Source organism: Elephas maximus, chromosome 25 (assembly GCF_024166365.1).
Source record: "Elephas maximus indicus isolate mEleMax1 chromosome 25, mEleMax1 primary haplotype, whole genome shotgun sequence".
NCBI classification, from domain to species: Eukaryota; Metazoa; Chordata; class Mammalia; order Proboscidea; family Elephantidae; genus Elephas; species Elephas maximus.
In genome coordinates this window covers 40,839,812-40,866,046 of record NC_064843.1, presented here as the reverse complement: position 1 = coordinate 40,866,046, position 26,235 = coordinate 40,839,812, and the positions used below count along the sequence as shown (strand labels likewise).

At 43.8% G+C, this 26,235-nt stretch overlaps 1 protein-coding gene across 6 annotated transcripts in view; it reads right to left on the bottom strand.

The window, feature by feature from the left end:
• The window catches only part of TGM6 (transglutaminase 6), a 138,967-nt gene extending 128,254 nt beyond the window's left edge, over positions 1 to 10,713 (bottom strand). For 4 of the 6 annotated variants that reach the window (XM_049869299.1, XM_049869300.1, XM_049869295.1 and 1 more), the window contains exon 1: positions 10,421 to 10,713. The gene's annotated coding sequence lies outside the window, so the exon portion shown is untranslated. The remainder of the gene's footprint in view (positions 1 to 10,420) is intronic. The other 2 variants (XM_049869296.1, XM_049869297.1) reach the window with 2 other exon arrangements.
• Between the last annotated feature and the right edge of the window lie 15,522 nt (positions 10,714 to 26,235).

Here is a 26,235-nt window from a genome sequence, read left to right as displayed (position 1 = left end):
TGTATACTGACTCATGGGCTGTAGCCAAAGGTTTGGCTTGATGGATCCAGGAATTGGAAGGAACATGATTGGAAAATTGGAGACAACAAGGTATTGGAAAGAGGTATGTGCACAAACCTCTCTGAATGGGCCAAAGTAAAGATATTTGCATCTCATGTGAATGCTCACCAAAGGGTAACCTCAGCAGAGGAGGATTTTAATAATCATCTAGATAGGATGATGTGTTCCACGGAAACCAGTCATCCTCTTTCTCCAGGCCCAACGGGCTCATGAACAAAGTAGCCACAGTGGCAGGGATGGAGGTTATGCATGGGCTCAGGAACGTGGACTTCCACTCACCAAGGCCTACTTGGCTAAAGTCACTGCTGAGTGCCCAATCTGTCTGCATCAGAGACCAACACCGAGTCCTCATTATGGCACCATTCCTCAAGGTGATCAGCCAGCAACCTGGTAGCAGGATGATAACACTGGACTGTTTCCATCATGGAAAGGACAGCATTTTGTTCTTATTGGAATAGACATTTACTCTGGACATGGATTTGCCTTCCCTGCATGCTTCTGACAAAACTACCATCCATGGACTTAAAGAATGTCTATACACCATCAAGGTATGCCACAAAGCATCGACTGGGATCAAGTGACTTACTTCACAGCAAATGAAATATGGCAATGGAATTCACTGGTCTTACCATGCTCCCTATTATCCTGATGCAGCTGGCTTGACAGAATGACAGAATGGCCTTCTAGAGAGACAATTATGACAGCTAGATGTCAATACCTATCAGAGTCAGGGCAACATTCTTCAGGAGACTGTGTATGTTCTAAGGCAACATCTAGTATATGGTGCTATTTTTCCCACAGCCAGGATTCATGGGTGCAGGAACCAAGGGGTGGAAATGGGAGAGACTCACTCGCAAAATTTCTCCACGGCCCTATGCTCTGTGGGTCTAGAGAGGAATGTTTCCACCAGGAGACACAACACTGATTCCACTGAACTAGAAGCTAAGAATGCCACCCAGCCACTTTAGGCTCCCTAAGCCTGTGGATCAACGGGCAAAGAAGAGAGTTACCATATTGGCTTGTGTGATCGATCCTGATTACTAAGAGGAAATTGGATTGGTATTATATAATGGAGGTAAAGAAGAGTATGTCTGGAATGCAGAAAATTCCTTAGGGGATCTCTTAGTACTACCATGCACCGTCACTAAAGTAAATGGAAAACTACAGCAACTCAATTCCGACATGACTACCGATGGCCCAGACCCTTCAGGGATGAAGGTTTGGGTCACCGTACCAGGTTAAAAAACCATGACCAGCTGAGGTGCTTCCTGCAGGTAAAGGAATACAGAATATGTGGTAGAAGAAAGTAGTTCTATATATCACCTACTACCATGTGACTCATTGCAGAAATGAGAATAGTAATTGTTACGAGTATTCCTATCTTGCGTGCATCAAATATTTTTGTTTTCTTCACTTATAAAGTATAAGATGTAAACAGGGCTAGTGCGTCTTAAGTTGTACGCATGTTAGTTGTATCATTATAGGCACAAGTATGACTTTATAATTGTCTTTATTTAGAGATTATGTATGGTTTAAGGAGATGTGTACAGGTGACAAGTTGACAAGGGGTGGGCAGTTATGGTTAAGGTTGTGTGTCAACTTGGCTGGGCCATGATTCTCAGTGGTTTGGCAGTTACGATGTAGTTTGGCAGTTATGTAATGATGTAAATCACCTCTATGATGAGATTTGATATAATGCAATCTCCTCCATGATGAGATCTACTATGAGCAGCCAAACAGTTTCTTTGGGGTATGGCATGAATCCAATATATAGGCTTTCTGGCAAAGCTTGCTGGCTTTTGCTCTTGTCTGGATCCTGCATTTGGCTCATCATCATCTGAAGTCCGGTTCTTGAGACTTGAACCAACAGCCTAACATCTTACCTGCCAATCTTGGATTTGTCAGCCTTCATAGCCCATGAGCCAGCAGCCTGCTGTCTGACCTGCTGATCTTGGGTTTGTCAGTTCCTGCAGCCACATGAGTCTGGAGAAGCCTCCAGACTGATGCCTGACCCACTGACTTGGACTTGCCAGCTTCTACAACCGTGTGAGCCATTTTCTTGACATAAATTTCTCCCCTCACCACCCCCCCCATATATATATATATATATATATATATATATATATATATATATATATATATATATATATATACGTGATTCACTGGTTTTGTTTCTCTAGAGAACCCAGCCTAAGACATATATTTACAGGTGAAACGGCATGCGGTCTGGGATTCGCTCCAAAAAACTCTAGCAAGGAAACATAAAATGAGGGTTAGGGGGTATCTAATAAAACAAGGATAACACAATGTGGGTAGCCAAAGAAGCTCTAAATCCTAATCCCAGCCACGCTGCTGTCATATTAACTTCTGTATTGTGCTACTACTTCTATAAAATTGGTTTTTTGATTACTAACTTTCAAATTGGCTGAGGGATTCAAACATCGCATTGATTGTTATATGCAGTGTCCGGCACAGAACAGCTGCCCAATAAACGACATCAACTTATTATTTTTGTTTTCACAGCAGCTGGCACTGTCCTGGGAATCCAGCTGCCAGGATGAAATGCTGCTGGTGCAAGACTGGTGGAAACCTGAACGAGAGCACTGCTCTGGGGTAATATTCCCTGTAGAGGCCCTTTACCTTAAAACAGGCCTGGTATGTGGGAAAGCAGGCTGGACCTCTGAGGCTCAAAAAGGATATTGCAGGGCACAAAACGTCAAGGATGCTCAAAGGAAATTCATTTGGAGCAGATGAGACACTGCAGGAATGTGAAGGGTAAGTGGCACCCTACAGAAGGGGTCTGTCAGGAGCCAGGAGTCCTCCCTTTCTCTACACAGTCCTCTCTGGACAGGCAGTGATGTGAGGTGGACCTAGGAATGAAACAGGTACTGTGAGCCTAATGACTGTCTCTCTCTGTTCCCAGGTATCAGGCTAGAAATACCCAAATTTCAAATGCAGAGGCTTCCTCTTCTTTAAAAACAAACAAACAAAAAGCCCCAGATCTGTCACAGAAGAGAAGAATGCAGGCAGCTTCTGGTGCACAAAGCCAAGTGTTTACATCAGGATACAGTCTGCCCTGACATCTAGCTGATATTGAGTAGAGAATTCATCTTTTTTGTGCCTCAAGGACATAAGCTGTATTATTATCAACAACAGTTAACCCATATTAACTCTTACTATAAGTTAGAATTGACTCGATAGTTTGTTTTTTTTTTAATACCCCAGAAAGAATTCCAGGCACTGTACAAGTTTGGAACCCTGGTAGCACAGTGGCTAAAAGCTCAGCTGCTAACCAAAAGGTCAGCAGTTCAAATTCACCAGTCACTCCTCGGAAACTCTATGAGGCAGTAGTACTCTGCCCTATAGGACTGCTATAAGTCAGGATCTACTCGATGGCAATGGGTTTGGTTTGTCTGTTCGTTTAGTACAAATGTACCTCACAAAGTCCCATGAGTAATGTCCTGATAAACTGGGGCACAGAAAGGTTATACATCTTGCTCGAGGTGGTAAAACTAAAGTGCCTAGATTTGAACTCTGGCTGTGGAGTGCCACATTGTTAGCCAGTTAGGCCAGGGATAATGTCAGTCGTGACTGACCACTCTGGGGTGTGACAATTCTCAAAGTATAGCCACACATAGGGTTGAAAGGATGTAGATGAAAAAAGATTGGCCATAGATCAATAAATGCTAATCTGTTGATGGGTCCATGGATTTCATTATACTATTCTACTAAGTTGGTTTAAAATCTATACTTTGTAAAAAAAAAAACTAAAAATGAAAGTCCTGATACCGGGACCCCATCAGAGATACCGGAAGCAATCTGGATAGTCAGCCAATGGCCTTCAGAGGTTCCCACCTGTTATGAACTGAATCGTGTCCTCCCAAAATGTATCAACTTGGCTAGGCCATAATTCCCATTAGTGTGTGGTTGTCCACCATTTTGTGATCTGATGTGATTATCCTGCGTGTTATAAATCCTAACCTCTATGTTAATGAGACAGAACCCAATCTACAGGATTAGGTTGTATCTTGAGTCCATCTCTTTTGAGATATAAAAGAGAGAATCAAGCAGAGAGGATGGTGACCTCATGTCACCAGGAATGAAGAACCAGGAGAGGAACGTGTGCTTTGGACCCAAGGTCCCTCCACTGAGAAGCTCCTAGACCAGGGGAAGACTATTCACAAGGACCTTCTCCCAGAGCAAACAGAGACAGAAAGCCTTCCCCTGGAGCTGGACCCTGTATTTGGACTTCTAGCCTCCTAGACTGTGAGAGAATTTCTCTTTGTTAAAAGCATCGACTTGTGGTATGTCTGTTATATAAAACACTACGTAACTAAGACAGAATTTGGTGCTGAGAGAGAGTGGGGTGTTAATGTAACAGATGCTTAAAATGTGGAGGTGGTTTTGGAATTGCATAATGGGCACAGGCTGGAAGAGTTTTTTAAAGTGCCTAACAGTAAAACCCTAGATTTCCTTGAAGAGACTGTTGGTGGAATTACGGACATCAAAGACAATTCTGGTGAGGACTCAGAAGGAAGTGAGGTGAACTGTTACACTGGAGACAGCAGAGACAGCAAAAAGCACCAGCACAGAAATGGCAGCATCGGAAACAGGAGGCCAGTGCTGCACAGCCCTGGAGCCAACCCACAGAGTCCCAGAGCTGAATGTCTTTGTGCAAAAGGCTTCCTAGCAGAGTAGGGTGCCTCCGGGCACTTTTCAGTGGAGTTAGGCTTGCAGACCAATGGAACAAGAGAGCTAAGTGCCTTCCATCAGAGGTTTACTGGTGGAGTAGGGAGCTTCCAGGCACTTAATGGTAGAGCTAAAGAGCTTTGGAACATTTGCATGAGCAGGGCAGAGGCTGGGCTGGCCCAAAGGGCTGAGGGGCCAAGGAACGAGTAAGGAGAAGCTGAAGAGACAAGGAACACAGGAAGCAGAGCTGTCTCAGTCTCAAGGAGTGGGGCCACAGCCTCCTAGGTTTCAAAGAGTCAGATCTTCACCAACTTGGTTCTGAAGTGTGGGGCTGCCTTTCACGAGAGCCAGTGAGATGGGGCCAGATCTGTTGCCCAAAGCTGAGGGGGCAGGGCTGCCATACCCAAAAGCAGAAAAACTGGGCATGCTGGGGCAGACAGGGTGGGGTCACCACTCATATGGACTAGAAGAACGGGGCTGCCCAAAGTCAAGGGAGCAGAGTTGCCTTTCCAGTGGGCCTGGAAGATGGAGCTGAAGCCCAGGGCCGAGCGGTCTCCACCCAGAATCCAGAGAGTCTGGTCAACACTCAGAGACTGGAGGGCAGTGTCATTGCCTAAATGGTCTCTGAGAACAGGATTGTTTTCAAGCCTTGAGAGCTAACGTAATGTGTTCTACTGACTTGCTTGGTGCCTGTTACCCTTCTTTCCCTCCAATTTCTTCCATTTGTAATGGAAATGTCTACCTTGGACCTTCCAACACTGTACTTTGGAAACAGATAACGTGTATTCTAGGTTTCACAGATAAAGAGGAATTTTGCAAAAGATGAGATTTTGGACCTGGAGTTAAGACTTGCTATGATATGATGGGGTGAAAGTGTTTTACATATGTCAAGGAAATGAATTTTGGAGGGCCAAAGGGTAGAATGCCATGGATTGACTTGTAACCCCCAAAATGTGTATCAACTTGGCTAGGCCATGATTCCAGTATTGCATGGTTGTCCACCATTTTGATTTTTTGTGATCATCCTATGCATTGTAAATCCTAAACTCTATGATGCTAATGAGACAGGATTAGAGGCAGTTATGTTAGTGAGCCCCCATGTGTCTGTCAGTTTGTCGTACTGTGGGGGCTTGTGTGTTGCTGTGATGCTGGAAGCTATGCCACCAGTATTCAGATACCAGCTGGGTCACCCATGGAGGTCAGGTTTCAGCTGAACTTCCAGACTAAGATGGACTAGGAAGAAGGACCCGGCAGTCTACTTCTGAAAGGCATTAGCCAGTGAAAACCTTATGAATAGCAGCAGAACATTGTCTGATATAGTGCTAGAAGATGAATCTCCCAGGTTGGAAGGCACTCAAAAGATGACTGGGGAAGAGCTGCCTCCTCAAAGTAGAGTCAACTTTAATGACGTGGATGGAGTAAAGCTTTCAGGACCTTCACTTCCTGATGTGCCACGACTCAAAATGAGAACAGCTACAAACATCCATTAATAATCAGAACCTGGAACGTATGAAGTATGAATCTAGGAAAATTGGAAATCATCAAAAATGAAATGGAACACATAAACATTGATATCCTAGGCATTAGTGAGCTGAAATGGACTGGTATTGGCCATTTTGAAACAGACAATCATACAGTCTACTATGCTGGGAATGACAACTCGAAGAAGAATGGTGTTGCATTCATCGTCAAAAAGAACTTTTCAAGATCTATCCTGAAGTACAACGCTGTCAGTGATAGGATAATGTCCATACGCTTACAAGGAAGACCAGTTAATACGACTATTATACAAATTTATGCACCAACCACTAGGGCCAAAGATGAAGAAACAGAAGATTTTTATCAGCTGCTGCAATCTGAAATTGATGGAACATGCAAACAAGATGCATTGATAATTACTGGCGATTGGAATGCGAAAGTTGGAAACAAAGAAGGATCAGTAGTTGGAAAATATGGCCTTGGTGATAGAAACAATGCCGGAGATCATTGCAAATACCTTCTTTCACCAACATAAACGGTGACTATACACATGGACCTCGCCAGACGGAACACAGAAATCGAATTGACTACATCTGTGGAAAGGGATGATGGAAAAGCCCAATATCATCAGTAAGAACAAGGCCAGGGGCCGACTGTGGAACAGACCATCAATTGCTCATATGCAAGTTCAAGCTGAAACTGAAGAAAATCAGAGCAAGTCCACGAGAGCCAAAATATGACCTTGAGTATATCCCACGTGAATTTAGAGACCATCTGAAGAATGGATTCGACACATTGAACACTAGTGACTGAAGACCAGACGAGCTGTGGAATGACATCAAGGACATCAACCATGAAGAAAGCAAGAGGTCACTGAAAAGGCAGGAAAGAAAGAAAAGACCAAGATGGATGTCAGAGGAGACTCTGAAACTTACTCTTGAGCGTCGAGCAGCTAAAGCAAAAGAAGAACTGATGAAGTAAAAGAACTGAACAGAAGATTTCAAAGGGCCTCTAGAGAAGACAAGGTAAAGTATTATAATGAGATGTGCAAAGAGCTGGAGATGGAAAACCAAACGGGAAGAACACGCTCGGCGTTTCTCAAGCTGAAAGAACTGAAAAAAAATTCAAGCCTCGAGTTGCAATAGTGAAGGATTCCATGGGGAAAATATTAAATGATGCAGGAAGCATCAAAAGAAGATGGAAGGAATACACAGAGTCATTATACCAAAAAGAATTAGTCGATGTTCAACCATTTCAAGAGGTGGCATATGATCAGGAACCGATGGTACTGAAGGAATAAGTCCAAGCTGCTCTGAAGGCATTGGCGAAAAACAAGGCTCCAGGAATTGATGGAATATCTATTGAGATGTTTCAACAAACAGATGCAGCGCTGGAGGTGCTCACTCATCTATGCCAAGAAATATGGAAGACAGCTTCCTGGCCAACTGACTGGAAGAGATTTATATTTATGCCTATTCCCAAGAAAGGTGACCCAACCGAATGCAGAAATTATAGAACAATATCATTAATATCACACGCAAACAAAATCCTGCTGAAGATCGTTAAAAAACAGCTGCAGCAGTATATCGACAGGGAACTGCCAGAAATTCAGGCTGGTCTCAGAAGAGGACGTGGAACCAGGGATATCATTGCTGACGTCAGATGGATCCTGGCTGAAAGCAGAGAATACCAGAAGGATGTTTACCTGTGTTTTATTGAGTATGCAAAGGCATTCGACTGTGTGGATCATAACAAACTATGGATAACACTGCGAAGAATGGGAATTCCAGAACACTTAATTGTGCTCATGAGGAACCTTTACATAGATCAAGAGGCAGTTGTTTGGACAGAACAAGGGGATACTGATTGGTTTAAAGTCAGGAAAGGTGTGCGTCAGGGTTGTATTCTTTCACCATACCTATTTAATCTTTATGCTGAACAAATAGTACAAGAAGCTGGACTATATGAAGGAGAACGGGGCATCAGGATTGGAGGAAGACTTATTAACAACCTACATTATGCAGATGACACAACCTTGCTTGCTGAAAGTGAAGAGGACTTGAAGCACTTACCAATGAAGATCAAAGACCACAGCCTTCAGTATGGATTACACCTCAACATAAAGAAAACAAAAATCCTCACAACTGGACCAATGAGCAACATCAGGATAAACGCAGAAAAGATTGAAGTTGTCAAGGATTTCATTTTACTCGGATCCACAATCAACAGCCATGGAAGCAGCTGTTAAGAAATCAAAAGACGCATTGCATTGGGCAAATCTGCTGCAAAGGACCTTTTCAAAGTGTTGAAGAGCAAAGATGTCACGCTGAAGACTAAGGTGCACCTGACCCAAGCCATGGTATTTTCAATCACATCATATGCATGTGAAAGCTGGACAATGAACGAGGAAGACCGAAGAAGAGTTGACGCCTTTGAATTGTGGTGTTGGCGAAGAATATTGAATATATCATGGACTGCCAAAAGAACGAACAAATCTGTCTTGGAAGAAGTGTGGCCAGAATGCTCCTCAGATGCAAGGATGGAGAGACTACATCTTACATACTTTGGACATGTTTTCAGGAGGGATCAGTCCCTGGAGAGGGACATCATGCTTGGCAGAATACAGGGTCAGTGGAAAAGAGGAAGACCCTCAACAAGGTGGATTGACACAGTGGCTGCAACAATGAGCTCAAGCATAACAACGACTGTAAGGATGATGCAGGACCGGACAGTGTTTCCTTCTCTTGTGCATAGGGTCGGTATGAGTCGGAACCGACTCGACGGCACTTAACAACAACAACGTTAATGAGGCAGGACTCCATCTACAGGATTAGGCTGTATTTTAAGTCAATCTCTTTTGAGATATAAAAGAGAGAAGCAAGCAGAGAGGATGGAGACTTCATGCCACCAAGAATGAAGAACCATGAGGGGAGTGTGTTTTGGACCTGGGGTTCCACCACCTAGAATCTCCTAGACCAGTGGAAGACTGACAACAAAGACTTTCCCCCAGAACAAACACAGAGAGAATGCCTTCCCCTGGAGCTGATGCCCTCAGTTCAGACTTCTAGCCTCCTAGATTGTGAAATGAGAGAATAAAGTTCTCTTGGTTAAAGCCATGAACGTGTGGTATTTCTGTTATAGCAGTACTAGATAACTAAGACACTGCCCTGTCTATTCTCCCTATAGCCCCAAACCAGAGGTGGCCAGCTGAACCCCAACACTCAAGGCAGAAGCAGATAGGGGAAGGGGGAAATCAGCAAAACGGCCACCCGCGCTAAAACTAAACTGCAGAATGGGCTCCTGCCGCCCAACAAACAGCAGGTTCCAGAGAAGAAGATCTGTCCCCACTCAAAAAAAAAAAAAAAAAAAAAAAAAACTGCTCAGACGCAGGCCCTGGTGGTGCAGCTCACCAGCACTGGCGTACATTTCACCGTCGGGCCCAGGCCAGAACCATCCCCACCCCTGACAAGCCCCAGGGACTCCAGACCCTGATAAACTTTCCCACAACCCTCCAGGAATATAATACCAGTACCAAGCTCTCCTCCAATCACCTCCCCACACCTGAAACAAACCAAAGCACAGCAGGTCCTGAGACACCCCCCGTCCCCGCTCACTACCACCAGGGATGTCTCCAGCCCCTACCCAAAACAAACTAACCTTAATATGCATGATAAGTCTTGGATTCCCACCATGACGCGGAAATGTAGGACCCTGAAAGCGCTGCCCACCAAAAAACCGGGGGGCGGGGCTTATAGCCGTAGCTGCGCCCCCACCGACAGGGGCTGTTAGTCTATTTGCCCCTGGCTGAACTCATCCCCACAACCCAAATAACCCCAGGAATGCACGACCAGAGCAGCCTTCTCTATTCGGAATTGCCTGTCCCAGACGAATTCCACCCCCTTCAAAAAAGAAATTCTAAGCTCCAGGTCACTGTGTCCCCGCCCCAAGAAGGGGACAGAAGGTTCGCACAGCGCCCTGCAACTCAAGGATTCAAGGCTGTGTCTTACTCAATTTCCAGGCCCCAGACGCGCGTCTGGAACCGCACCCCCTACTCTGAAAATGGAACATACTGAACCCGGAGGTGCTGAACTGGCAGGGCGCAGCCCCCGCCCCACCACCGGACCACTCCCCTGCCAGCCGAACTCTCCTTCGGGGCCTAACGCTAGGCTCAGCCTTTCCTGATCCTCCTTACCGCGTGGGAAAAGACACTCGGGTCAAGGACCTGTGAGGGCCTCGCTCGGTCCACTAGAGTGCCCAGAGTCCTCTCAGCCTGCGGCTTCAATCAGCCGTCACAACAGCCGCTTCTGCGCCACGCGGTTAATTTACCCGGACAAGAGCCACTGTGGCGACAGCCTCCAGTCACTCTTCTTAAAATACCTATTCAGCAAACTGGTAGTGGTTCGCAAATGAAGTCTCAGTTCGGCCAGTCCGCCTCAAAGGCTACTCTGAGGAGAAGCCACCACGGCCGGCCGCTTTCACAGACGACTTCCGGGCCCCGCCCCCCGGCGCGCGAGATTACGTAAGGAAGCGCTTCCGGTTGGCTTGTAAGACCCGCCCAGCGCGCTAGTTGAAAAGCTGGTGTTGTGGTGGTATTTTCTGCTGAAAAAAAAAAAAAAAGTTGAATTCCCTGTGTTTATGCTCGATAACATGTTCCCTAACATCCGTGAGGGCCATATAGGCCTGGCGTGGTGCTGCCCGCGCACCCCTGTGGTCAGCCTCATTTTATTTAAGAGGAAACAGCTTGGGAAAGCAAAGCAGGCTCGCACAGTCTCCGTTCAGCACTTAAGCTGAACTGCAGCGCTCGCCTACGTAGTCATTTTCTTGTCGAAGTCGGCAGAGTTACTTGCAAACTGTCAACCTGCTCATGGAGAATGGAAGCTTCGCTCCCAGGTGGGAGTTTGGCTTTCTGGACTTTTTTCTAGGACCATGATTGAGAACTGGGCTACGCTGGTCTCTTCTGCAGCACGTTTCTTCTGCAAAGTAGGTGTACTTTAGCTCATGGAGCGAGCGTTTACCTTGTGAGGGTAAATAAAAATTCAATACAATTTTCCCTGTTCCCAGAAGGGCAAGATACCTTTTCCTCCATAGTCTCAGGAGACTACCTACTGTATTATTCTATTTATATAATATATAACATTCTCAGAGAGACGAAACTACAGTGGTGGAGAACAGATCTGTGGTTGCCTGGGAGGGTGGCAAGGTATTACCAGAAAGAGATTGTACAAGAAGATTTTTGAGCTGATGGAACTGTTCTGTATCCTGATTGTAAAAGTGGTCCTGCTTAAATCAAATGGAGTCGAACCCTCTACCTCACATCGTGTGCAAATATCAATTCAAAATAAATCATAGATCTAAATGTAAGAGCTAAACTGTAAAACACTTGGAAAAAAATATAGGGTTAAATCTCTGTGGCCTTGATTAGGCAACGGGTTCTTAGCTATGACACCAAAGCATAAGAGACAAAAAAAAAAAAAAATAGATAAATTAGACTTCACTAAATTAAACACTTTTGTGCTTCAAAGGACACCATCCAGAAAGTAAAAAGACAATCCACAGAATATGAGATAATATTTGAAAATCATATATTTGATAAGGGACTTGTATCTGAAATATATGAAGAAATCTTACAATTCCATATTAAGAAGCAAATAACCCAATTAAAAAATGGGCAAGACACAGTAGTCAAAACAGCCTGGTACTGGTATAACAACAGGCACATAGACCAATGGAACAGAAGTGAGAACCCAGATACAAATCTACCCACATATGAGCAGTTGTACTTGACAAAGGCCCAGTGTCAGTTAATTGGGGAAAACATAGTCTTTTTAACAAATGGTGCTGGCATAACTGGATATCCATTTGCAAAAAATGAAACAGGACCCATACCTCACACCATGCACAAAAACTAACTCCAAGTGGATCAAAGACCTAAACATAAAGACTAAAACGATAAAGATCATGGAAGAAAAAATAGGGACAACGTTAGGAGCCCTAATACAAGGCATAAACAGAATACAAAACATTACCAAAAATGATGAAGAGAAACCAGATAACTGGGAGCTCCTAAAAATCAAACACCTATGCTCATCTAAAGACTTCACCAAAAGAGTAAAAAGACCACCTACAGATTGGGAAAAAATTTTCACCTATGACATCTCCGACCAGCGCCTGATCTGTAAAGTCTACATGATTCTGTTAAACTCAACCACAAAAAGACAAACAACCCAATCAAAAAGTGGGCAAAGGATATGCACATGCACTTCACTAAAGAAGATATTTAGGCAGCTAACAGATACATGAGAAAATGCTCTCGATCATTAGCCATTAGAGAAATGCAAATTAAAACTACAATGAGATTCCATCTCACTCCAACAAGGCTGGCATTAATCCAAAAAACACAAAATAATAAATGTTGGAGAGGCTGTGGAGAGATTGGAACTCTTATACACTGCTGGTGGGAATGTAAAATGGTGCAAGCACTTTGGAAATCTATCTGGCATTTTCTTAAAAAGTTAGAAATAGAACTACCGTACAACCCAGAAATCCCGCACCTCGGAATATACCCTAGAGAAATAAGAGCCTTGACACAAACAGATATATGCACACCCATGTTTATTGCAGCTCTGTTTACAACAGCAAAAAGCTGGAAGCAACCAAGGTGTCCATCAACGGCAAAATGGTCACGAAAGGAAAGACTGGAAGGAGGAAGCGGGCTGACTCATTAAAAAAGAAGAGTAAATGGGAGTATGTAGTAAGGTGTATATAAGTTTATATGTGAGAGACTGACTTGATCTGTAAACTTTCACTTAAAACACAATAAAAATTATTAAAAAAAGTATATTGGAAAGAAAAAATGGGCAAGAATGTGACTAGGCAGTTCTCTAAAGAAATCAATAATAAAGATATGAAAAGATACTCAAAACTACAATGAGATATGACTTCACACCCACTAGGATGTCTCTACTCAAAAAGATAATAACAAGTATGTGTAACCCTTGTACATTGCTAGTGGGAATACAAAATGATACAGCTGCTATGGAAAATATTTTGGCTGTTTCTGGAACAGTTCAGTATGGAGTTAACATATAACCCAGCGATTCTACTCCTAGATATATGCCCAAGAGAACTGAAAACATATTATAGTGGGTGGAATAATATCTCCTCAAAATTTATGTCCACCCAGAACTCATAATGTGATCTTACTTAGAATTAGGATCATTGTAGAGTAATTAGCTAAGGATCTCAAGAACAAGTCATCCTGAATTTAGGGTGGTACCTAAATCCAATGACTGATAGAGGAAGAGGAGAAGACATAAACAGGAACAGAGAAGAAGGCCATGTGAAGACAGAGGCACAGCTTAGAATTAATGCTGGCACAACCCAAGGAACTCCTGGGGCCACCAGAAGTGGAAGAGTCAAGGAAGGATTCTCCCCTAGAGCCTTCAGAGCAGCATGTACCCTGTCAACACCTTGATTTCAGATTTCTAGACTCCAGAACTGTGAGAGAGTAAATGGCTGTTGTTTTAAGCCACCCAGTTTGTGGTACTTTGGAAACTAATACACATCTCTCCTCACTCTTGTACGCAAATGTTCCTAGTAGCACTATTCGTGGTAGACAAAATGTGGAAATAACTCAAATGTCCTTAACCAAAGAATGGTTAAATAAAATGTGGTATACTCAAACAATAGAATATTATTTAGATGTAAAAAGAATGAAGTACTAATTCATGCTACAACGTGAATTAACACTGAAAACTTTATGCTAAATGAAAGACGCCATACATGAAAGCCTATGTATTATATCACTCCATTTATATGCAATGTCCAGGATAGGCAAATCTATAGAGACAGAAAGCACAGTGGAGAGTGGAAAGAGACTCCTTCTAAGGTTTCTTTTTGAGTGAGGAAAATGTTCTGGAATTAACGTTTGCATGGAGCCCTGGTGGTACAGTGGTTAAGAGCTTGACTGCTAACCAAAAAGTTTGCAGTTGGAATCCACCAGCCACTTCTTGGAAACCCTATGGGGCAGTCCTACTCTGTCCTACAGGGTCTCTATGAGTCAGAATCGACTCGAGGTCAATGGGTTTAATGGTTGCACATGAAGTTTCCATGAGGTAGAATCTACTCAAAGTCAGCCAACAACAACAACGGCACAGAGAGCAGTGGTGGTTCAGTGGTAGAATTTTCATCTGTGTGGGAAATTCAAGTTCAATTCCTGATCAATACTCCACAAGCGCAGCTACCACCTATCTGTCAATGGAGGATTGCGTTTTGCTGTGATGCTAAACAGGTTTCAGTGGAGCTTCCAGACTAAAACAGACTAAGAAGGGCCTGATGATCTACTTCCCAAAATCAGCAAGGAAAACCCTATGGATTACCATGGTTCATTCTTGTTGTGCCTGGGGTCACCACGAGTTGGGGGCCTTCTCTATAGCAGCTAACAACAGTGTTTGCACAACTCTGTGAATATATTAAAAACCACTGAATTTCACACAATAGGGTAAAACATTTATTATGTTTGGATTATGCCGCAATAAAGCTACGTCTTAGTCATCTAGTGCTGCTATAACAGAAATACCACAAGTGGATGGCTTTAACAAATAGAAGTTTATTGTCTCACTGTCTAGTAGGCTACAAGTCCAAATTCAGGGCATCAACTCCAGGGGAAGGCTTTCTCTCTCTGTTGGCTGTGGAGAAAGGTCCTTGTTAGTAAGTCTTCCTTTGGTCTGGGAGAGTCTCAGCGCAGGAACCTCAGGTCCAAAGGACGCGCTCTGCTCCTGGTGCTGCTTTCTTGGTGGTGTGAGGTTCCCATGTCTCTCTGCTCTCTTCTCTCTCTTATGTCTCAAAAGAGATTGGCTTAAGATACTACCTAATCCTGTGGACGTCATCAGTATAATTGCCGCCCATCCATCTTATTACATCATAGTGATAGGATTTACAACATATAGGGAAATCACATCAGAATGTGACAATCAATACAATCATACAAGGGAATCATAACCTAGCCAAGTTGACAGATGTTTTTTGGGGACACAATTCAACCCCTGACAAGCTGTTACTTAAAAAATAAGATTAATTAGGCCCCAGATTGTCTCCTTCACTCCAAGAGAAGATTCAAACCGGTCTCTCTGGAGAGGCTGAAGATGTGAATCTCCCACCCCATAAAGGTTTTTCCACCGCCAATTGTGTACTTGAATACCTGGATGTTCTAATTTATGAGGGGTAACTTGCTAGGAAGAGTGAGCTCTAGCAGCGGGTAGAATTCAAAACAGCCAGAGTAAGCTGTTAGTTGTACAGGGATTTCCTGTCCTGGACTCTGCTACAATCCTACTAGGTTATCCACAAACTGTGAGCTATAACTGATTAAGGTCACAGCCTTGAAAACTCTGTGGAGCACAGTTCTACTCTGCAACATGGGGTTGCCATGAGTCAGAATTGACTCAACAGCAATGGGTAACGTGCACAAGGCCACTTACTCTCCCCCTGAGTCAGCCCACTCTCTCCTTCCAGTCTTTCCTTTCATGACCGTTTTGCCAGTTTCTAACCCTCTCTACCCTCCCATCTCCCCTCCAGACAGGAGAAGCCATCACAGTCTCAAGTGTCCACCTGATACAAGTAGCTCACTCCTCATCAGCATCTCTCTCCAACCCATTGTCCAGTCCAATCCATGTTTGATGAGTTGTCTTCGGGAATGGTTCCTGTCCTGGGCCAACAGAAGGTTTGGGGACCATGACTGCCGGGATTTCTCTAGTCTCAGTCAGACCATTAAGTCTGGTCTTTTTATGAGAATTTGGGGTCTGCATCCCACTGTTCTCCTGCTCCCTCAGGGGTTCTCTGTTGTGCTCCCCGTCAGGGCAGTTATCGGTTGTGGCCGGGCACCATCTAGTTCTTCTGGTCTCAGGATGATGTAAGTCTCTGGTTTATGTGGCCCTTTCTGTCTCTTGGGCTCATAGTTATCGTGTGACCTTAGTGTTCTTCATTTTCCTTTGATCCAGGTGGGTTGAGACCAATTGATGCATCTTAGATGGCCCCTTGTTAGCATTTAAGACCCCAGACGCCATACTTCAAAGTGGGATGCGGAATGTTTTCTTAATAGAATTTATTTTACCAATTGACTTAGATGTCCCCTTAAGCCATAGTCCCCAAGCCCCCACCCTTGCTCTGCTGACCTTCAAAGCATTCAGTTTATCCCGGAAACTTCTTTGCTTTTGGTCCAGTCCAGTTGAGCTGAACTTCCCTGTATTGAGTGTTGTCCTTCCCTTCACCTAAAGTAGTTCTCATCTACTAACTAATCAGTAAATAACCCTCTCCCACCTCCCTCCCCCCTCTGGTAGCCACAAAAGAATGTGTTCTTCTCAGTTTATACTATTTCTCAAGATCTTATAATTGTGGTCTTATACAATATTTGTCCTTTTGCCTCTAATTTCACTCAGCATAATGCCTTCCAGGTTCCTCCATGTTATGAAATGTTTCACGGATTCGTCACTGTTCTTTATTAATGCGTAGTATTCCAATTATGTGAATATACCACAATTTATTGAACCATTCATCCGTTGATGGACACCTTGGTTGCTTCCAGCTTTTTGCTGTTGTAAACAGAGCTGCAATAAACATGGGTGTGCATATATCTGTTTGTGTCAAGGCTCTTATTTCTCTAGGGTATATTCCGAGGTGCGGGATTTCTGGGTTGTACGGTAGTTCTATTTCTAACTTTTTAAGAAAACGCCAGATAGATTTCCAAAGTGCTTGCACCATTTTACATTCCCACCAGCAGTGTATAAGAGTTCCAATCTCTCCACAGCCTCTCCAACATTTATTATTTTGTGTTTTTTGGATTAATGCCAGCCTTGTTGGAGTGAGATGGAATCTCATGGTGGTTTCAATTTGCATTTCCCTAATGACTAATGATCGACAGCATTTTCTCATGTATCTGTTAGCTGCCTGAATATCTTCTTTAGTGAAGTGCATGTGCATATCCTTTGCCCACTTTTTGATTGGGTTGTTTGTCTTTTTGTGGTTGAGTTTTAACAGAATTATATAGATTTTAGAGATCAGGCGCTGGTTGGAGATGTCATAGCTGAAAATTTTTTCCCAATCTGTAGGTGGTCTTTTTACTCTTTTGGTGAAGTCTTTAGATGAGCATAGGTGTTTGATTTTTAGGAGCCCCCAGTTACCTGGTTTCTCTTCGTTATTTATGATAATGTTTTGTATTCTGTTTATGCCTTGTGTTAGGGCTCCTAACACTGTCCCTATTTTTTCTTCCATGATCTTTATCGTTTTAGTCTTTATGTTTAGGTCTTTGATCCACTTGGAGTTAGTTCTTGTGCATGGTGTGAGGTATGGGTCCTGTTTCATTTTTTTGCAAATGGATATCCAGTCATGCCAGCACCATTTGTTAAAAGGACTATGTTTTCCCCAATTAACTGAGACTGGGCCTTTGTCAAATATCAGCTGCTCATATGTGGATGGATTTATATCTGGGTTCTCACTTCTGTTCCATTGGTCTATGTGCCTGTTGTTGTACCAGTACCAGGCTGTTTTGACTACTGTGGCTGTATAGTGTGTTCTAAAATCAGGTAGAGTGAGGCCTCCCACTTTCTTCTTCTTTTTCAATAATGCTTTACTTATCCGGGGCTTCTTTCCCTTCCATATGAAGTTGGTGATTTGTTTCTCCATCACATTAAAAAATGTCATTGGAATTTTGATCGGAAGTGCATTGTATGTATAGATGGCTTTTGGTAGAATAGACATTTTTACTATGTTAAGTCTTCCTATCCATGAGCAAGGTATGTTTTTCCACTTACGTAAGTCTCTTTTAGTTTCTTGCACTAGTACTTTGTAGTTTTCTTTGTATAGGTCTTTTAGATCTTTGGTAAGATTTATTCCTAAGTATTTTATCTTCTTGGGGGCTACTGTGAATGGTATTGATTTGGTGATTTCCTCTTCGATGTTCTTTTTGTTGATGTAGAGGAATCCAAGTGATTTTTGTATGTTTATCTTGTAACCTGAGACTCTGCCAAACTCTTCTATTAGTTTCAGTAGTTTTCTGGAGGATTCCTTAGGGTTTTCTGTGTATAAGATCATGTTATCTGCAAAAAGAGGTAATTTTACTTCTTCCTTGCCAATCCGGATGCCCTTTATTTCTTGGTCTAGCCTAATTGCTCTGGCTAGGACCTCTAGCACAATGTCGAATAAGAGCGGTGATAAGGGCATCCTTGTCTGGTTCCCGTTCTCAAGGGAAATGCTTTCAGGCTCTCTTGATTTAGGGTGATGTTGGCTGTTGGCTTTTATGCCCTTTATTATGTTGAGGAATTTTCCTTCAATTCCTATTTTGCTGAGAGTTTTTATCATGAATGGGTGTTGGACTTTGTCAGATGCCTTTTCTGCATCTATTGATAAAATCATGTGGTTTTTGTCTTTTGTTTTATTTATATGGTGGATTACATTAATGGTTTTTCTAATATTAAACCAGCCTTGCATACCTGGTATAAATCCCACTTGGACGTGGTGGATTATTCTTTTGTTATGTTGTTGAATTCTATTGGCTAGAATTTTGTTGAGGATTTTTACAGCTATGTTCATGAGGGATATAGGTCTGTAATTTTCTTTTTTTGTGGTGTCTTTACCTGGTTTTGGTATCATACAATGAGTTAGGTAGTATTCCATCATTTTCTATGCTTTGAAATACCTTTAGTAGTAGTGATGTTAACTCTTCTCTGAAAGTTTGGTAGAACTCTGCAGTGAAGCCGTCCGGGCCAGGGCTTTTTTTTGTTGGGAATTTTTTGATTACCCTTTCAATCTCTTTTTTTGTTATGGGTCTATTTAGTTGTTCTACTTCTGATTGTGTTAGTTTAGGTAGGTAGTGTTTTTCTGGGAATTCATCCATTTCTTCTAGGTTTGCAAATTTGTTAGAGTACAATTTTTCATAATAATCTGATATGATTCTTTTAATTTTAGTTGGGGCTGTTGTGATGTGGCCCATCTCGTTTCTTATTCGGGTTATCTGTTTCCTGTATTTTAGTCAGCCTGGCCAATGGTTTATCGATTTTGTTAGTTTTTTCAAAGGACCAGCTTTTGGCTTTGTTAGTTCTTTCAATTGTTTTTCTGTTCTCTAATTCATTTAGTTCAGCTCTAATTTTTATTATTTGTTTTCTTCTGGTGCCTGATGGATTCTTTTGTTGCTCGCTTTCTATTTGTTCAGGTTGTAGGTACAGTTCTCTGATTTTGGCTCTTTCTTCTTTATGTATGTGTGCATTTATCGATATAAATTGACCTCTGAGCACTGCTTTTGCTGTGCCCCAGAGGTTTTGATAGGAAGTGTTTTCATTCTCGTTGCATTCTATGAATTTCTTTATTCCCTCCTTAATGTCTTCTATTACCCAGTCTTTTTTGAGCAGGGTATTTTTCAGTTTCCAAGTATTTGATTTCTTTTCCCTGATTTTTCTGTTATTGATTTCCACTTTTATGGCCTTGTGGTCTGAGAAGATGCTTTGTAATATTCGATGCTTTTGATTCTGCAAAGATTTGTTTTATGACCTAATATGTGGTCTATTCTAGAGAATGTTCAATGTGCACTAGAAAAAAAAGTATACTTTGCAGCTGCTGGGTGGAGTGTTCTGTATAAGTCTATGAGGTCAAGTTGGTTGATTGTAGCAATTAGGTCTTCTTTGTCTCTATTGAGCTTCTTACTAGAAGTCCTATCCTTCTCTGAAATTGGTGTGTTGAAGTCTCCTACTATAATTGTAGAGGTGTCTATCTCACTTTTCAGTTCTGTTAAAGTCTGTTTTATGTATCTCTCAGCCCTGTCATTGGGTGCATAAATATTTAATATGGTTATATCTTCCTGGTCTATTGTCCCTTTAATCATTATGTAGTGTCCTTCTTTATCCTTTGTGGTGGATTTAACTTTAAAATCTGTTTTGTCAGAAATTAATATTGCTACTCCTGCTCTTTTTTGCTTGTTATTTGCTTGATATATTTTTTTCCATCCTTTGAGTTTTCGTTTGTTTGTGCCTCTAAGTCTAAGGTGGGTCTCTTGTAGGCAGCACATAGACGGATCGTGTTTCTTTATCCAGTCTGAGACTGTCTGTCTCTTTATTGGTGCATTTGGTCCATTTACATTCAGCGTCATTATAGGTAAGTATGTGTTTAGTGCTGTCATTTTGATGCCTTTTCGGGTGTGTTGTTGACAATTTCATTTTTCCACTTACTTTTTTGTGCTGAGACATTTTTCTTTGTAAATTGTGTGTTCCTCATTTTCATAGTAGTTGACTTTATGTTTGCTGAGTCGTCATGTTTTTCTTGGTTTTTATTTTGAGTTACGGAGGTGTTCTACCTTTTTGTGGTTACCTTCATATTTACCCCTATTTTTCTAAGTAAAAACCTAACTTGTATCATCCTGTATCACCTTGTTTTCCTCTCCATATGGCAGTTCTATGCCTCCTGTATTTAGTCCCTCTTTTTGATTATTGTGATCTTTTACATAATGACTTCAATGATTCCCTGTTTTGGGCATTTTTTTCTTTTTAAAATTAATCTTAATTTGTTTTTGTGATTTCCCTATTTGAGTTGATATCAGGATGTTCTGTTCAGTGACCTTGTGTTGTGCTGGTATCTGATATTATTGGTTTTCTGACCAAACAATTTCCTTTAGTAATTCTTGTAGCTTTGGTTTGGTTTTTGCAAATTCTCTAAGCTTGTGTTTATCTGTAAATGTTTTAATTTCACCTTCATATTTGAGAGAGAGTTTTGCTGGATATATGATCCTTGGCTGGCAGTTTTTCTCCTTCAGTGCTCTATATATGTCATCCCATTGCCTTCTTGACTGCATGGTTTCTGCTGAGTAGTCTGAACTTATTCTTATTGATTCTTCTTTGTAGGAGACCTTTCTTTTCTCCCTGGCTGCTTTTAAAATTTTCTCTTTATCTTTGGTTTTGGCAAGTTTGATGATAATATGTCTTGGTGATTTTCTTTTTGGATCAATCTTATATGGGGTTCGATGAGCATCTTGGATAGATATCCTTTCATCTTTCATGATGTCAGGGAAGTTTTCTGCCAACAGATCTTCAACTATTCTCTCTGTATTTTCTGTTATCCCTCCCTGTTCTGGAACTCCAATCACACGCAAGTTATTCTTCTCAATAGAGTCCCACATGATTCTTAGGGTTTCTTCATTTTTTTTAATTCTTTTATCTGATTTTTTTCAGCTATATTCGTGTCAATTCCCTTGTTCTCCAGGTCCCGCACTCTGCATTCCAATTGCTCGATTCTGCTCCTCTGACTTCCTATTGAGTTGTCTAATTCTGTGATTTTACTGTTAATCTTTTGGATTTCTGAATGCTGTCTCTCTATGGATTCTTGCAGCTTATTAATTTTTCCACTATGTTCTTGAATAATCTTTTTTATTTCTTCACCTGCTTTATCAGTGTGTTCCTTGGCTTTTTCTGTAGATTGCCTTATTTCATTTCTGAGGTCATCCCTGATGTCTTGAAGCATTCTGTAAATTAGATTTTTATATTCTGCATCTGGCAATTCCAGGATTGTATCTTCATTTGGGAAAGATTTTGATTCTTTAGTTTGGGGAGCTGTAGAAGCAATCATGGTCTGCTTCTTTATGTGGTTTGATATCGACTGCTGTCTCTGAGCCATCTATAAGATATTGTAGTGATTTATTTTGTATTTGCTCACTGAGTCTTATCTTGTTTTGTTTTCTTTCAGTATATGTAGATGGGCTACTAGATTGCGCTTTCTTGATTGTTATAGCCCTTGAATCACTTATGTCCCATTACCAGCTGGTTTGGGCTGTTACCAGATAAATAAGCCTAAGAGCCCGTTCACTATTCTTGAGTAGAATCTGATTTTGGGTCATCAAGTGTGTGGTGCAGACTGTCACCTATCCACCTAGAGGAGTAGTGGTGATAGTTGTGTGCACCACATTCTAGTAGCAGCAGGGGGTCACACTCCGGGGCGGGGGGCAGGATGCTGACAGGCTTCCCCCAAGTGCCAGTGAGATAGGTGTGTCTCTTTTCCTAAAGCACTTTGGTGGGTGGGTTCTGCAGCTGTACCTTAGGCACCCAGTGCAATTACCTCTACAGATTGCTAGGTGTCACCATCCTTAGACCCCTAAGGCAGGAGGCTAGTTGTTCTGGGGGGAGCTTCAGCCCCCAGTTCCCCGTTGTGGGTCAGTGAGGGCTCTGTTGAATACACAGAGATATCAGACCTGGGAAACTTGTCTTTCCAGAAATCCGCTAAAACAATTACAGTCAGATCCCTATCAGAATTGCCTTTGCATTATAATAGCCACCTTGTTCCCTGTAGGGATGAAAGCCCAAGACTGTGGCTCTCATATGCTTGGCTGGAGCTGGTTCTGTATTTTTAGGCCAGTTAGGGAAGGATTTTTGGTCTCTGGGTTTTTTGTAGCTGCTTCTCTCAGGCCAGGAGAATGGGTTAGGAAAAGACCGAAAAAAAAAAAAAAGAAAAACCCCAGAGCACTTCACTTTCTGGCTCAGGAAATTCCAATGTCAATGAAGCCGCCTGGGAAGGGGAGGGGAGGGATCAGACAAATAGGAGAGAGTAGCACCCAGGAATACAGACAACGTTACTTATCTTGTTTGGTGATGATTATTTTATCTGAGATTCCCAAGGGGTGTGTAGCCTGTGTGCTTTGGCTGGGTCAAGATTGCCCCCGAGGGTCAGGCCCGTGTCCTGTGCTTGTGCTGTTTCAGAAGCTGTGGTCATCTCCTCCACTCCCAGTCCAAAGCCCAGAGCCAAAGTTCCCCAGCTGGGACACCGCACTCCAGGCTCCAAAACCAGTCACTGCCTCCTGGTGACTTCTCCTGTCAGCCGCATCGCTGCGGTGCCTGAACGCACTAGCTGGGTCCCCCCGAGGTCTCTTCAGGGGGCTAAGGGTGCGTCCCGTGTTTGCGCTGTCTCAGGAAGCCGTGCTCATCTCCTCTGTGCCCAGTCCAAGGCCCGGCGCCAAGGTTTTCTGACTGGCACGCTGGCTCCAGGCTCCGAAAACAGTCGCAGCTTCCCCATGGTTGCTCGTTCTCTCCTTAGCTCCGTCAGTGTGCAGCCCGCTTGGACTGGCTGAGTCTCTACGGAAGTTACCCCGAAGGGCTAGGGGTTAGGGCTGTGTCCCGTGCCTGCTCTGCCTCAGCAAGCTGCAATCAGCCCCGCCACTCAGCACTAGGGAACTGCGAGGGCTCAAGGTTGTGGTGCCGGACGCTGGCTCCAGAGGCAGTTGCTGCTTCAGGACGCAGCTTTTCGCTCACCTGTCACTCAGGTCAACTCTTTAGATCTGTGTTTGATGGTCAGGGTTCATAGATTGTCATGTATGTGATCGATTAACTTGTTTTTCTGAGTCTTTGTTGCAAGAGGGATCCGAGGTAGCTTCTACCTAGTCAGCCATCTTCTCCATAGATTTTTAATGTCACACCTTTGTAGTCTCCCTTGAGGTGGAAACCCAAAGGCAGGGACTGTGTTGTTGTTGGCTTTTAATCTCTCTAGACCTGGCGCCCAGCACACAGCCTGGCACAAAGAAGGTACCAGGAAACACTTGCTGATGAGGCTGGTGCCTGAGGGAATGAATGTCTGGGGCAGGCCTCACATGAATCAGAAGAAATGAAAGCCTCTGGATTTCTTCTTTCTATTGGAAACCAGAGCAGAAGCCTGTCTATTTCACCCTGACCCTCCTCATTTGAGGCCCACTTGTGATTCAAACAGTTAAGTGCTTAGCTATCAACCAAAATGTTGGAGGTTTGAGTCTACCCAGTAAGTACCTTGGAAGAAAGGCCTGGTGATCTACTTCCAACATATCACGGCCATTGAAAACCTTATGCAGCACAGTTCTACTCTGACACACATGGGGTCGTCATGAGTTGGAGGAGAACCAAAAATCAAACCACTGGGGCAGGGTCTCTGAGGAGGAATGATACCCTTCTTCCCAAGCCAAGTCTAGGGGCCAGGCCTCAAGACTCTACTTGGAGAGAGTGGCAAAGTTTGCAAGAAGGAGAGATGAGTCTCCCACTTGGCAGCTGGAGGCCTGCTGTGCCAGCTGTCACTTGGAGACCCAGTGCATTCAGCCACCAGAGTTGGGGCCTGGTGACAGTCCTTGGGAGAGCTTGATGTTGGGGCATATGTGGACACAGATTCCAGTGCTGGCTACTGCAGGGAGTTCTGGAGGTTGGAGGCCAGGGCTGGAGCAGCTTGAGATGGCAGAGGAAGAAGGGGATAGCAGGGGGCAGACTGCCCACCCTCTGTTCAGTGGGACAAGCGGATGTGAGCTTCATGGGCTCATTGACCCCATGAAAGGGAACTGGGCTACTGTCTTCATTCAAGTACCCCTCCTTCCAGGGCAGCTGGAAGTAGTAGGACATACTACCTTACTAGGGAGCAAGCCCTCCCTTCTTCATGTTACCCAAGTTTTTATGTCCATGGACAGCATGGCCTTGATTGCAAGGAACTTGTGGTAGTGGGGCAGTAGCTGAGGGGCATGTTGCCACATCAAGGACCACCCAGTGCAGAAAGCCTGCACTGGAACGCCAGCCACACAGAGGACATCAGAAGCCAGGTAATATAGGACACGGTGATGGAGCCCTTGTCCCTTTCCTTCTAACCCCCTCTCCCTCTCCAACTCTGAAGGATCAAGCCACAGGAGGTGAGGGGAAGGAAGACAAGGAATGGGATGTGCTCCTTTTACAAGCCTGGGTCAGGGGCTGAGAGTCAGGACATCTTCAAGCTGGTTGAGAGGCTGAGGTTTTCATGAGACAGTGAGCTCTAATTGCCAAATGGGATCAGTCAGTGCAATGACAGGAAAGCTATGGGATCTGCTGGGGATTATGTTAAAGGGCCAGGAATGAGGACTCAGTAGAGCGTGTTTGGAGCACAGGAGGCTGGGGTTCAGTCAGCAGTGCTGGGGGTGGGCTGGACACACAGTCCCTCCTGGGCGGCCAGGGGACGAGCCTGCACAAGGAGGAGGAGCCCCCACACATGAGGCTGGGTCACCACTGCACAGCTTGCTCCAGAAAGGGGTCCACTAGGGACTCTGGAACCCCTTTTCACTCTGCCATCTCAGGAAGGACCCTAAAAGACAATGCATAGGCCCTACGATGCCAAGGAGCGCCCTCCTGAGGCAAAACCAGTTGAGTTGTTGAGTTGACCCTGACTCAAGTTGACCCCATGTATGTCAGTGTAGAACTGTGCTCCATAGGGTTTTCAGTGGCTGATTTTTCAGTAGATCACCAGGCCTCAAACCTCCAACCCTTTGGTTAGCAGCCATGTGTGTTAACCCTTTGTGCCACCTAAGGACTCCCCGCCCAAGGCACCCTAGCCTGTTATTGGATAGCACATTAGAAAAATTTCCTAAATTGACTTGCAGTTTGTCTCCTTATTTTTGCACCTGGAGACACACAGAACAAGCCCACTCCCTTTGGATATTGGAACACGGAGTACAGGCCTCCCACACGTTTCCCTCCTCCAGAGCCACACATGCTAGTCTCTCTCCCACTCTACCACCTTGGGTAAAACAAGAATCAAGGAGTGGTTGTATGTGTGATCTCTCACTCTTTAATATTTATTTGAGTATAAGGATGTGAATGCCATGGTGATGACTGGCTATGCCCTCCCATCATGGTGGCCAGAGAGGAACAGGGAAGTCCCAGCTGCAGGCTGAGGGTCAGCAAACAGCCTGGACTGTCTTCTCTTGTATCTACTCAGACAGCCCTGGGTTAGGGCCTCTCCATCCTACAGCATCGATGGGCGTGAGGGAGAAGCTGGGCTTGGGGCTCACGGAGCAGGCAGCCACAGGTGAAGTGGCCAGAAACGTGCAAAAGTGACTGAGCGATGTGCCAAGTGGACCTGCCCTATGGGGCGTGTGGGAGGAGGGTGATGTGGGCTGGAGGCAGGAGGTCCAAGTCCAGGCAGCCTTGCAGCGTGGGCCAGGAACTGACTCCACAGGCGAGCCCCCCACTCCGTGATACCCAAGTTCATATGGGGGCTGCCATCCCT